The 14,297-nt window shown below is 45.6% G+C and overlaps 4 non-coding genes across 4 annotated transcripts; 3 read left to right on the top strand and 1 right to left on the bottom strand.

The window, feature by feature from the left end:
* The first annotated feature begins 614 nt into the window (after positions 1-614).
* Positions 615-687, top strand: trnar-acg (transfer RNA arginine (anticodon ACG)). The gene has a single exon. It is a non-coding gene; the product is annotated as a tRNA-Arg (tRNA).
* Positions 688-4,949: 4,262 nt separating this feature from the next.
* On the top strand, positions 4,950-5,031 carry trnaf-aaa (transfer RNA phenylalanine (anticodon AAA)). The gene has a single exon. It is a non-coding gene; the product is annotated as a tRNA-Phe (tRNA).
* Positions 5,032-11,284: 6,253 nt separating this feature from the next.
* On the bottom strand, positions 11,285-11,357 carry trnam-cau (transfer RNA methionine (anticodon CAU)). The gene has a single exon. It is a non-coding gene; the product is annotated as a tRNA-Met (tRNA).
* Positions 11,358-13,711: 2,354 nt separating this feature from the next.
* On the top strand, positions 13,712-13,783 carry trnae-uuc (transfer RNA glutamic acid (anticodon UUC)). Its single transcript has one exon. It is a non-coding gene; the product is annotated as a tRNA-Glu (tRNA).
* The last annotated feature ends 514 nt before the right edge of the window (positions 13,784-14,297 follow it).

The raw sequence follows: 14,297 nt of genomic DNA, 5'->3' as shown, positions 1-14,297 counted from the left end.
GATCCACAGTATGTGGACCCTCCGTGCGCCATCAGTCCGCACTCCGGACTCTGAATCCTACCATCCAAGTTAAGATCTCGGCGGAACCTGAGGCGCAGTTCCTTCTTAAAACGTAATCTGGTGAGCATTTCTAGAATCGTACTTGTATAGATGCAGCCTTTAATGTGTTGCTAGGTTAAAATTGATGACTTCTTGTATTTCAGTAGGCAACTGCCCTCTTGATTTCAGATTGAATTTCTTTATTACAGGGGCGCTTTTATGATGACAGAGTCATGTTCAGGTACTTTGCTTGATGGAGGAAGCTCATTTCGGACTCTGTGATCTGCTCACCTGGAAAGGTCTGCTGTACTACTACAAGAGAGAAGTAGAGTCTGGAAGAAGGGACAATTTTATGATGCTTTGGAAGGTAGTTTTTTTTTTCTTTGAAATCGAAATGAATCAGAATATCAGAGCAAAAGACAAACTCTTGGTTTGGTTTAAAGAGATATGGTTTTAACACAGACAAAATGTAGAAAACAGGTGTTTCTCACTTTTGGAAAAGAATGGACCGGGGGTAATATTTTACTAGTTGCAGTGCTGATCTCACTGGGTTACAGTCCTGCAGTGTCACACCAGGGCCAGTGGCGCAATGGATAACGCGTCTGACTACGGATCAGGAGATTGCAGGTTCGACTCCTGCCTGGCTCGGGTCGTTTTTAAACGCATCGGGCTACTCCCTAAGTAGTCTGTGCTACTTACTGCATTGTAATCGTACCCAGTAAGAGATTTCCTTCATGTAAATGAACTGCACCTGACAGCTTTAGAAAAACACCTGGGCTCAGTACGGTGCTGAGAGCTCAGCGTTGCTGTTCTAATTAGCACGCACTGCATCGGCTATGAGCCCGAACCTTTCAATTATTCCGATCAGTAAGTCAACACGTAGTCCACATGAACGGTAGAAATATTCTCTTGTCTGTCTCTTGTTTGTATAGAACTGAATGTCCCTGACAATGTACTGTTAGTTTTAATTGAAGAACGGCATTTGTGTTCAAATATACCAGACAAGTTTATGTAACTGCTCATGCGACACTCAGTTGTAATTAGTCAAGAAATAAAGTCGAACAACAGCTGCGGGTTTGATTCTGAACGTATCAGATTGCAGCGCCTTTTACTTCCATTGACAAATGATAGAGATTTGAAGAGAGATCCTTCAGACCAGCAAGCAAACCCACGGCTATTTCGGTTTTCTATCTAGGCAACGTTGGTGTCTGCAATAGCATACATGAAAGCGTGATGCAATTTCTGTGGCTACATTTGTTGCACGTCATGCACAGTAAGAGTGTTTCTAACACCAAATAAAAAGTCAACAAATAGCGATCACGCCTTCTCCTCAGTTAACCCACTGAAACCCTTGCTGTTAACAGTTCTTTACTGCGTGCTTTAAGAGCACCTACACATCGTGTCGGTTCTTACAGCTTTATTCATTAGGTTTTCAAAGGCATAAGTAGAGCACCAGAGGTGCGAACGCAAAATGTGTGGTTATCTGAAGAATTGCTTTCCATGGCAGCGGGGCCAAGCGATTTAGCGTTTTTATAGTACCAGGAAAGGAGAAGCGGCACTCCGCCTCTGCCGCGCAGGCACAAGGTGACGTTCGGCAGACGCCGGAGTCGGCAGGTTTCGAACCTGCGCGGGGAAACCCCAACGCATTTCGAGCCCATCGCCTTAACCACTCGAGCACGACAAATGCGAGCTCCCCGCCGCCGCATTCCTCCTATAATCAAACACGGACTGCGAGGTGGCTGCGGAAACCTTTTTAAAGTTGCTCTCCGTTAAAAAAAATACCTTTCACAAGATTCGTGCCGGCAGACAGACACGCCTCAGAGGGTTTAAGGCTGGCTTCACGTTCAAATGATAAAGTCCCCCAGTCCGGATGTCAAAATGCAACTTTGGCAGACAGAAAAAACATCAACGAACCAAAAATGTGGACAAGGATTTTACAAGCTGCACCACACTGCACTTTCAAAAGCATTTACATTCGTGTTAGACGCAGGAATTGCCTTTGATTTGCGCGCTTACGAACGCCATGGAAAACGAAACAAAACTAAAGCCCTCAGCTCCTGCACTTGATTATAATCCCGTTACGTGTCGAAGCAGGAATTTAAGTCATCCTACCACTGCAACACGGGGAATAGAGGGAAATGAGCACAAGCTACGAATTGTCTCTAATCAGTCCCTACAGTTGTAAGACGCCTGGAAGCGTGCACCCCCATCATGAATCTTTGCGCATCTGTGCAAGGTAAACTCTGGAGCAGTCTCTGAAACGGCTCAAAGGAAACACGTGATTGATTCCATGTGCATCTGGGGTTCATTTCTTATTTACATTTAATTCAAGGGAAAGGCTTGGGTCAGTTTCAGACGGCCTCCAACAGCGAGATTCAAGCGCCCCACCTTCAGCCCAATCTGCGCCGCCAGAACGCCAACGGCTCCTCTGGTCTCCGGGGTGCGGTTGTGACCCCGTAACCTAAAGTGTTGGTGGCAGACAAATGGAGACTAACAGGTGATGTCCTAGGACATGACTACATTGTGACACTCGGTGGGGATGGTGACCATTGCTTGGAAAAGAGTGCGAGGCCCCTTTAGAAAAACATTTTGTTAACAGGCATTCTGCCTCAGCCTAAACACCTATAGCTTGCAAAGCGCATGCTATTAGACAGGCACCTCTGCAAAACCTTAAGAGTCTCTTAAACTAGTGATAGTAAGGTGTTCCCAATGGGCGATGTTCGGCTTTCAAATCATCTCTCCGTGGAAGCGCCGAGATGCAGCTGTTTAAGGCTTAGAAGCAGCTGACTGTTTTACTACCTAGCTGATCACTGTCAGTCAGGGAGCTTAGAGGTGAAAAGCCTGTCTGAGAGACAATTCGCCGTCGATCAGTTCAATATGTTCCGTACAAGCTCGGCGCACCTGAGATCATCTTGGTAGCCGTGTAGCTCATATGAGTGAAAGCGTGTGTGTCAGGACTCTTACTTGGCCATCCCAACATACGGAATTTCTTCTGTTTCAGCCACTCTGTTGTTGATGTACTCCTTTGTTTTTGTCATGTTGCAAGACCCAGCGTCTTTTGAGTTTTAGATCACAGGCAGACACCCTGACATTCTGCTGTAGAATTTCCTGATACATCTCGGAATTCATCGGTCCCTCGATGATTGCAAGCCGTACAGCCTCCGCCATGCTTCCCAGGTGGGATGAGGTTTTGGAGTTGGTATGCAGTGTTTTGTTATCTCCAAACATAACGCTGTGCACATTTACCAACAAGTTCAACTTTTGTCACGTCTGTCCACAGAACATTGTTCCAGGAGTTGCTGTGGAACATCCATGTGGTCTTTAGCAAACTTGAGAGGGGCAGTGGTGGTTTTTTTGTTGGGGAGAGCAGTGGTTTCCTCCATGGTGACCTCGCATGATCACCACTCCTGTTCAGATTTCTTCTTATGGTGGACTCATGAACACAGACGTAAGACAAAGTAAACCACCTGTGTGCTAGATCCCATCCCCACTCAGCTAGTCAAAGATTCCCTCGAAGGACTGGCAGGACCTATAATTAGTATGATGAATGCATCGCTTGCGTCAGGCGTCGTACATGATCAATTTAAGGTAGTGGTTCTTAGACCGCTCCTTAAGAAGTCAAATTTGGATCCACAAGTTCTTAACAACTACAGGCCTGTCTCAAAGGTCCCATTTCAATCTAAAAGTCTTGAAAGAATAGTTGTTGCCCAACATCAAATGGATTCAAATAATATACTTGAGAAATTTCAGTCTGGTTTCTGAAACTGCATTAACAAGAGTCGTAAATTATATTCTCTTAGCTACTGATGCGGGGAATGCAACAGTGCTAGGTTGCAACAGTGCTAGGAATGCAAACTTTAGGTTGCGCTTCTTCATGCTGCATCATTGGCATGAGTGGAGCTTTTTAAACGTCTGTACTTACTGCGCCCCATAAGAAATCGTTTGTCCCTGTTCAAAAGAGATTGTGCGATGTCCTGCAGCGTTCGCAAAGCAAACCTTTGACAGTTTGAATAGAGGAATTTATTCTGCTTCCTGTGCGTGCAGTAGTTACAAACTTGAACGTCTTTACACGATCTCCTGCAGTTTTCAGTGGGCAGGCTTGGTCAGATGGCTTGGAAAAACGCACTGTGTTTCGGCTCGGGAAACATCATGAGCAGTGTCCTGCATGTTTTCTGTGTATAGCTGTCTTTTAACGCATACAGAATTCATTCGAAATCATTGATTTCTCCAATTAACAAGGATCCCTTAAATGATGAGTCAAAGTAACATCTAATCGGATTAGTTTCCTTAGAGCTGGTTCAGAGTTTGCTCAAGAGTTTACCTTTCACAGATGAGCAAAGAAGAATGTTGGGGGTGCACGCTTCAAGGCACCTTACAGCTGTAGGGAGTGATTCGAGACGATTCGTGGCGTGTGCTCGTTCCCATATACCATACGCACCGGCGTGCAGTGCTAGGATGACGTACAATACCGCTTGGGCACGAAACGGCGTTATATGCAAGTGCGGGACGTGAGGGTTTTCGTTTGTTCGTTTTGTTTTGCTCTGCTTTGCTTTGTTTTGCTTTCCATCGCGTTGGTAAGAGCGTAAATAAAAAGGCGATTCCTGCGTCTACCACTAATGTAAGAGCTATTTCAAGTGCGACGTGGTGCGGCTTTTCAAATGCTTGTGGGCATTTCTCTGTTGTTGATTCTTTTTTTGTGTGTAACAAAGTGGCATTTTCATGTCCGGACGGGGAGACTTTATCATTCCGACATGAAGCCACCCTTAAGTCCTCTGAGGCGTGTCTGTCTGCAAGGCTTGTATTTTGGAAATGTTTTTTTGAAACGGAGAACGACTTTGAAATAGGCTTCCGCCGGCGCCTCGCGATCCAGGTAAGATTGTAGCAAGAACGCAGCGGCTGTGGGGCTTGCTGTAGTCGTGGCCGAGTGGTTAAGGCGATGGACTAAAAATCCATTGGGGTCTCCCTGCGCATGTTCGAATCCTGCCGACTACGTTGTCCGCCTCCAGTCGGTGTGTTCCGGCGCAAGCAAAGAAGCGCGCCTCTTTGTTGTTCCTGGTGGTTTTAAAACGCCCAATCGCTTGTACCCGCTGCCTTGAAATAAATTCTTCAGCATCCGCGAATGGCATTTTGCAGCTGGAAGCATATGTCGACGCTTTTTGCACAGAGCACCAAAAAAGCGTCTTTTTTGAAGGCCCAGACACTTAGCATTGGTGTTTCAGTGGTAGAATTCTTGCCTGCCACGCGGGAGGCTTGGGTTTGATTCCCGGCCAATGCAGTGGCTTTTGCAGCGAGCGGCTCCATCACTTGCATCCCCTTGCAACTCGCAACTGAAAACCCACTGAAGCTAAGCAGGTGTGAGCCAGGTCAGTACCCGGATGAGGGTAAGCTACAGGGAAAAACAAAGCTTCCAGCTGGAAGCGGTGTTAATGGTGCCGGCGGGGGGGCGCTCACCCTGAGGTCTGTGCGGGTCCCAATGTCCCAGCATAGTGACGGAGACGCTGTGTTGTAAAAGGGCGCTGTCTTTCGGATGAGATGTAAAACCGAGGTCATAGTGCTCTGTGGTCATTAAAAATGACCACCAAAACCTTTGACAAAAGCTCTTGGTAATTGATGGTCTTCAATAATGCTTCTCCTTTAGGTACATTTTAAATCAGCTGAAAAATGCTGTGAAATGGGGGGACACTTCAGGCCAGTGTAGGATTTGGGTTACAAGAACCATGAAACTGCACGAGAAAGCCCGTACACTGAATTACACGGCTTTCTATTCAAAGGAGGGCAAAAGAAATTCCCTGAGTTCGATTTTTTGCAGCACAGAGAGGACCACCGTCGTGAGGCCGGTTAGTTCAGTTGGTTAGAGCGGGGTGCTAATAACGCCAAGGTCATGGGTTCAATCCCCGTACGGGCTATGTTCTTTTCTCCTCTCTTACCAAAGCTGTTAGGTTCCTTTCTGTGGTGAGATGGGTTGTCATGCAATGCTGCCACATAGTGCCGACAGACAAGAGTGTTGCGGGAGAAGAGAAAAGTGTTTGAAGATTTAAGAGTGTCTTAGGTGGAGTCAAAATCAAGTGTCACAAATGCAAGTGGTTGGATTTCCAATGTTTAATATGGTAAAAATAAGCAGAAGTTATCTGCCGGTCATGGCACAGTCTGCCATGCTTTGATCAGATACTGTAAAGTGGTGTCGAACTGGAGCCTCACCATTTGCATATGTGAGGCTCCAGTTATACATCGAGTGTCACATTAAATGACAAAAATGAAGAGAGTTAAAGCAGCTGGAGAGGTTTTCTTACAACTTTTGAGCTGACACAGTTTTGGAAAATGTTTCCTTCACGCTGCACTGTACAACATAGGCAGCCAAGAGTCTCCAAAACAAAACAGAATTGACAGATAGGAGAAAATTCCCACTCGTCCTGAAGTTCCCAAAATCCAGCACTGAGCGTAAACAAAGTGTCTAAGTAGCGTGGGAATGCTAACCCTAACCCTAGCTGGAGTTTGAGCAATCCAGCACTGAGCGTAAAAAGATGAGTCAAAGTAACGTCTAATCGGATTAGTTTCCTTAGAGCTGGTTCAGAGTTTGCTCAAGAGTTTACCCAGTGGGCATTGATTCGTCGAATATACGTATATTCACGGCGAAAATACGGCTATACGTATATATACGTCGCCTCGACGTATAATCAACGTCGAATTGCAACCGTAAAATCGACGACATTAATAAACGCATATATAACGTCGAAAACACATCTAACACAGTGCCTGAGGCTTTTTACTGTATGTATCGTGTGTGCCGCAACTAGGAGTATACGGCACTCTGCACAGTGTACGAAGTAAATTATTTCCGCAGTAATTAATTTACACGTGTATAATAAATATAGTAAATATAATAAATTAATTACTGCGAAAATAATTTTCTTCGTAAATCCTGCAATCCAGATGATTGGGGTATTGGTGCATGGCTACAGTCTGTGCTAGGAACATGGAGAGGGTCTCTGGTTCAATACATATTTGTGGGTCTGGTATTATTCGTTATGATCATATCGTTAATATCCTGTTTGAAAAACATGTGGACTAAAGCTGCTGCTTCTGTGCTAATTGTACACCCTGAAGGGATCATGAAGGTCAAAAAATGATTTCATGGGAAAGGTTCTCTTATCTAGTGGCAGAACCTGATGGGTAGAACAATATAGCTTTAAGGGGGGTTACCCTTGGGAGTGATTCCCCTAGATGCAAATGATTATTGTGGTTTGTTTGTTCATAATAAGATGTTTTGCAGGAACGGAACAAAGAGAAATTTTACAACTTCAGCTAGAATTGTTCTACAAAACGTCACAGCTGAGGCAGGGGAACAATGTGTAGATTTTTCTAAGAGTTATTACCCAGTTGTTGACCAATCTGTTGACCAATGTTGACCAAAAAAGCCTAGGATTATGCTGGGCTCCAGCCCACAGGGATTTACCTGTGCTGTAAGAACTAATGAGTGAATAAGGAGACTGGATTCTGGTGAAAGACTTCAGGAAAAAGAAATGGTGTTCACTCAGGTGGAGGGGGCTGTACCAGGTGCTGCTGACCACTGCCACTGCTGTGAAGGTCACAGAAATGGTGCCCTGGATTCATGCTTCCCACTGTAAAAAGGTCACAAACGAACTGAACAAAGCGCAGGAGTGATGTCTCCACAAGGACAGATGGGGATAACCTGCTTGGGACTGATGTGCACAGCCTTTTTCCTTTTTATGTAGAAGCCTGTCACCACCCCAAAAGAGGAAGAATCTAAACACGAAGCCTCTTTGTATACAAACTGGCTGAATGAAACTGATAATGAGGGGGATATGCGTAATTTGTGGTATAAATTTATAAATCATACTGTAAAGTTAAAGAAATTTAATGCATCTTGTTATATATGTGCTTTAATGCCTCATTCTACAGCCTCACCCATGCGACTTTTTATGAAATGTACTCTTTTATTAATATCATGTTAGAAGGCTTAGACGCTATCAAACAAGAATTAAGGGGAGTTAGATTAATGGCACTTCAGAACAGGTTCGTGCTGGACCTTCAAAATGCAGCATCTGGAGGAGTCTATGCTTTAGTAGGAGACTCCTGTTGTACATATATTCCAGCTAATGACTATGATTACGGAAATCTTACACTCGCTATTCAGCATTTAAAAGAACTAAAAGACAAGGTGAATAAAGAGAGAGGCATAAAAGATACACCGGCTTTTCTCTCCTGGTTAGAATCACTGTTTGGGCCAGGGGGAATGTTTTTCTTTTAAGTTACTAACACCGATTATAGGGGCTGTGATACTTGTCTTCCTGTTTTTATGTTGCTGTATGACATGTATTATTCCAATGCTTCGAAATATGGAAATATGGTACCTAGGGGGATAAACTGTTCATCCTTCCAGTCTGGAGAATTGGCAGCTGTCTGACGTCAGTAAGTGATCCTTAAAAAATTAATAGTTCCATGACAGTGTGCATCACCAGAAAATCAATTTCAATGCATTAAAACTCTTGTTATCCTTCTGATCATTGAAGTGTCATTGCCCCAGCACTGTATACTCTTACTTTTGACGCCTGTCTGAAGTTGGATCCATTTCTAAGAATGGTGACTCACATATCCTCATGCTCAACTTTGGCTCAACCACACAAACTATGAAGTTAATCATCTGCTTTTGCTCCAAGATTTATGTTACTAGGCTCTGGGGATCCTCGTGTTCAAACTTTGCCCTTATTGTGGATGATCCATGACAGAATTCAGGGAATTCAGAATTCTGATACCTCAGCTCAGATTCTGACTGGGCAGACTGTCATTGCCTGGTGTGAATGTGTGCATATCTGTTTTTGTGCATGTTCTGTGGCCTGTTGTACAGTACATCACAAATGAAAGGGCAATGGAAAACTAAAATAAGACTCAAGTGTTTTAGCTTTCATTAACAGTGTTTCATTAGTATCTGTGCTAGATCCTGTCATCCACTGCTTACCACGACAGGCTCTAGCACAGGATAGCAGCTAATACATTTAACAATCTCACTGCACAATGTTGTATATTCAAGGGCTGATCTTCTGTACTTTTTCTTTCACTTTTCATTTCCTAGAAACTCAGTCCTGCCAGGAATAATCTGAGAACAAAATCAATCTGAGTGAAAATCTAAGCAGAGGAAGATTGTTTTACAGAGTTAACAAGGTCTAATTCAAGGTCATCAGCACTAACAACATTCTCTCTGGAGACAGGCGATAAGAAAATTGAAAGTGTGTATTGTTACATAACAGCAGAGACTATGAGTTATGCTATCATGAGAGTGGTGATGGATTTTTTTCATTGCTTAGTTTTGCAGGTTCTGTACATTTGAACATTCAAAGTGACTAAAGTAAAGGAGTTTTCCCTTTTTACCACATAATTCCCAAAGATCAACACTAATAGAAAGCCTAATTCCAGCCAAGATTCAATTACTGTCTCTCAGGCATCCCAGCAGTGGATTTCATGACTTCAGACAGCCATCTTTATCAGTGGAGAACTCAATGCTCTGAGGTTTACTGGCAGAGTCTCACACTGGGTAATATGTTGGTAAATAATGTCCTATGGAATTCTACTATTGATAAATTCTACTATGGAACTGCGATGTGTCCTGAAAAAATCTTCTATGATAGTGGTACAGTCCATCACACCCCACCTACAGCCTTTAAAAGAGAAAAAAATATTCTGATATTATGGTGGAAAAAGAGCCCTGGAATCTTTGTAGAAGGACCAAAGACGGAAAGAACGGGCAGTGTAACCATGGCGAAGAGAAGGGAAATATTGGAGAGAGCTTTTTTCATACACTTTTTATCATTGTTTTTCCAGCCCAACAATGATCAACAAATATGGGCAGGCGTCCTGTGCCAAATCCAATCTACCTTTCTTCCAAGCATACAGGAATGTCAGTGAATTAAATATTGACATATGAAAATACCCAAAAATATGCAATCACACATATGCAGTTTGAGCAAACATAAGACAATACCCAAGTACCACAAACTACCAGGCATCATTAGCAGTTCAGGTGGGGAGCTGTGTCAGCATGCGTAGGCTGCAAAGGAACAAGTAATAGGTCTATTCCATGCTTAAAAGAGAAGAAAGAAAACACAACATTTCAGCCGTGGAGCCCTCACACCTGAAGAAGGCTCCACGGCCGAAACGTTGTGTTTTCTTTCTTCTCTTTTCATCTAGTGTCATTAGCCAGTTCCTGTCAAAATAAAATAGAAATGGATAACATTCTAGAGAGAGTTTGAAATACCAAGGTACAATTTAAACCATATTTCTTCCACTACAACCACAATATTTTGGAGAGATCGCTGAGCCTAACTGTTCTGGCATGCCCGTTAGCCTCCGTCCTGCTTCACCAATGAATGCAACGGGGCACATTCTGAGGGAGATGCGGTCAATCAGGTTGCAGGAAAACCACGCTATGCTTTTTTTTGAGATCCTGAAAAGGACAGAGGGGCCATGTATATGTGTGCAGCTGGATATGTAATTGCAGGTGGCGTAGCAAATTCTGCTGAAGCCCCACTGCCTGGTGTGGACGGTAGCTGTGCATGTTGCAGCAGAATTGTGCATGTGAGATCAAGGGGGCATGTCATGTGTTTGAGCACTTCACTCCCTTCTGGAAGCACGTGATTCCCTGAGTCCAAAAAATTTGTAAGTTCTTTGGATGACCTGTGGACCGATCTTTCACGATGAAGAATTCCTTAAGAAGAATAGATCTCGGCCCACCATCCCAATGCCTCCATCTCAAAACAGCAACCTCCCACTGCCCTTAGTCTGCAAGGCAGTCCTTTCAAGTGCGATGATGACGCCGGGACCTTCGTTGCCTATTGTACGAGCTGAACTTTTGTGCTCATCAATTCAACGCTCTTTCCATCAACTCATCTTGTCTTTTGACGCTTCGTGTTTTGTGCTCCTTTGACTATCGGCATATCGGGTGACTGCAAACACTGAAGTTCTTGCTTACGGAGTGTGGAATAGTGTTTTCAAGTGATCGCTGTTCTGTCATGTTGACGCCGAGTGAATCTTTCTTTGGCAACATGGGCAGGCTGACAGCAGCGCGAGCGAAAGTAATGGCAAATTTCTTGACTTATTTCTGAATGTGAATGTTCTTTAGAAAAGGGATGCGGCGTTGCTTCTCCCCCGTGTAAAGGTCACGCATTCCAGACGTGGTTATGAGCGAACAGTTGCCGCAAGTGTTTGAAAAGAGCAAGAGAGGAAGCAGCCCTGCCCCGTGTGAGGATCAAACTCAGGACCTTCAGATGATGAGACTGACGCGCTACCAACTACGCCAACGAGGCCAGCTGCAGTACACAGCCGGAAAGTTTGCCTCATGGATTTCAGTCGCCCGTTCCCTAATCTTTAGACGCCCTCTGCTGGATGTTGCATTTGCCTTTTGATCTCACCGATACTTTTTTGGTCTGTTTCTGTTGCGAGTCTGTTTTTCAGATCTCACCTAGCACAAGTCTCTCTGGCTGAAGTGGCCTCTCTGCTTCAGCATCGTGCCCTCACTCAGCCATTAAAAACGTCACTCGGACTTCTGACATGCTGACATGAAATGTCAAGAGAGAGTGGCGGAGACGCTTAAGGCAGAGAGAAGATGAAGAGGGGGCGTGGCTGCGAAATGATTGACAGCTGCATGACGCTCTCCATGCAAGGTGTGACCACAGGCTAAAGGACACCTTTCGGCACATCAAGCTCTAAGCACACACCTGGAGGACGTGGGAAATGATCCCGCTACCTCTCGCATGCAAAGCGACCGCTGTACCATGCAAGCTAACCCCCCTCGCTGGGGCTCATGCCTCGGTGTCGCCTAGTGCCGCTTGTTCCCCTCTTACCGGGTGCAGTTCACTGCCCTTCATCTGCAAGGCAGTCGTGTAATTGCGGCTTTCTTGACTTATTGATGAAGGTCTGACTGGACGAGCGAATGACGCCTCTCCCCCGTCCTCAAGCTCGCTGACAGAATAAAATGGAAAGTGCTTCCGTGGCTCATTGGTTTAGGGGTATGATTCTCACTTAGGGTGTGGGAGGTCCTGGGTTCAACTTGCGGATGAGCCCTTGTGTGTTCTTTTTGTCCTCGTCCACAAGACTGGGAACTGATATCCACATCACCTTGCAGCATCTGCTTATGGCAAACGATGGAATGTGACTAATGACTGAACGAGCCTGGTGAATACTCATCACGTGGCACAATGAGAGCGTGCAGTCAGCTGTCCAAGGCAGCAACCTCATTGCTCGTTCAAAAGAACACGTACTGAAAACTCATCACCACTATGTCGTAAATGAGCACCGCGATCGCTTGTTGTCATGCGTCCTTACTTGGGAAATGCAGAAGCAAAAACTGCCCTCTCTCAGTCACCGAAACGTGTGCGGCTCGCCTTGCACTCTCTGCGCCTCGCATATTTATGGAGCTGTCTGCTCTTCTTTCTGTTGAAGTACGCAAGTTACGGGGCGTACTGCAGACTATGATGTGCTCAATGACAGCTTTCAAGATTTGAAAACTATGAGCTTGATGGCTCAAGTCGAACGAATGTGGTTGTTACGCAATTGATGATCAAACGCACGTATTCTAACGATTCGTGAGAGTATGTTCTAAAGGTCCCTGGCTCGATCCCGGGTTTCGGCATTTTGTTTCATCGCGCCCTTTGTTCCTATCTCCAGCGCCCTCTGCCTAAAGTGACGCGTCCCTTTCTCAGCCCGAAACGCAAGCGAGACACCAGCAGCAGTCCCTACAGGTTTCTGTAGTGTAGCGGCTATCACGTTCGCCTAACACGCGAAAGGTCCCCCGTTCGAGACTGGGTGCAAACAGCCTCTTCTTGCACGCTCCTGCACTTCACAGAGGTCTTGAACCACCAGTCATTTGTTCCCAATGTATTTCCGGTGCCTTCATGCACTCTTGTTCCAAACGCACGTTTTTTCTGTACCTGGAGCCGATCATTTGCAATTGGGCTATCCCTACAGACCAAGACGAGCTCTGTCGGCTCAAAAGCAGCGCAACACCTGCGAGAACAACAGAAAGATTAGTACCCAGCGGGGGCCTCTTAGTGAGCCCAAGATCTAATCAAGAATCGACTCCAGAAACAGGGCTTGGCGCATTGTTCCATACTCCGACCACTCTTGGTGTAAACAGGTCCCTCCTGGTCTCTGCATGAAATGCACTTTCCTGCGTTTGCTTTGGTGTAACTGGCTTCCCATGCATGGGCGAATGTGAAGAAGATCCTTAGTAAGTCATTGAAGAAACCCGAGAAGAGGTCGGAGTGGCCTCTGTCGTTCATCAACGATCCAGTCAGGCAGTACTCCTCTGTAAAGCGCTGTTCGTTCACATCGATTGGCTTTTTTTTGCCTTCATTCATGCAAGTAGTAAAAGCAGACGCCCCTATTCTGCCGTGACCCGGATTTGAACCAGGGTTGTTGTGGCCACAACGCAAAGTACTGACCACTATACGATCACGGCGAGTTACCGATACACACGTGGCAGGGCGGAAAAGGCTGTGCTCTCTTCGTGTGACATAATTCGGGAAAGTCCTGACGTTGCATTTCAACTGAGCCCCAGTATACATCGACCCTTCGGCACTCTGAGTGACAACTCTCTTGCGTGTTTTCTCATATTTATGTAGTTTGCTTGCATGATGCCCGGAACAGCAGGGTTGTGCACTCCCATATGGTCTAGCGGTTAGGATTCCTGGTTTTCACCCAGGCGGCCCGGGTTCGACTCCCGGTATGGGAACGTGTCAATTTTGCCTCCTGCTTTCCAAAAGATCAGCACTGTGTACGAAGGAGCCACATTAAAACTACTCAACGTGCAAAACGTGCGAGAAGAGGGGGCGCTTGTTTCCAGCCGAAACTTCTCGCGTGTGAGACGAGCTGACCATCGCTGCAGGAGGTGGGAGGGTCACTCTGGTAGACAGGGCTGACCTTCGGCAATAGGATTTATACTCTCCAAGATGATATTTGCACTTTCTGGAGAGGCGATTTTCTCCACTTCAGTAGCCCGATTTCGTCGATTGCGTGGAGAGGGCTGTAGAATGTGGCGCCGTCTTTCCTGCTCCGTCCATGACAGGCGTGCTGGTCTCTGGAGAGAGAGCACGGTCCATCAGCGCACCCCAATAAAGGCACTGGAAGCAGCTGAATCGCATTGGCGAAGCTCAGCGCTGGGCCGCTGGGCACATCTGACCACAGTTTCCGTAGTGTAGTGGTTATCACGTTCGCCTCACACGCGAAAGATCCCCGGATCGAAACCG

Source organism: Lepisosteus platostomus, unplaced genomic scaffold (assembly GCF_059453375.1).
Source record: "Lepisosteus platostomus isolate fLepPlt1 unplaced genomic scaffold, fLepPlt1.hap1 Scaffold_46_H1, whole genome shotgun sequence".
NCBI lineage: Eukaryota > Metazoa > Chordata > Actinopteri > Semionotiformes > Lepisosteidae > Lepisosteus > Lepisosteus platostomus.
The sequence above is the reverse complement of the archived record's forward strand: the minus strand, read 5'-3'. Positions and strand labels throughout refer to the sequence as shown.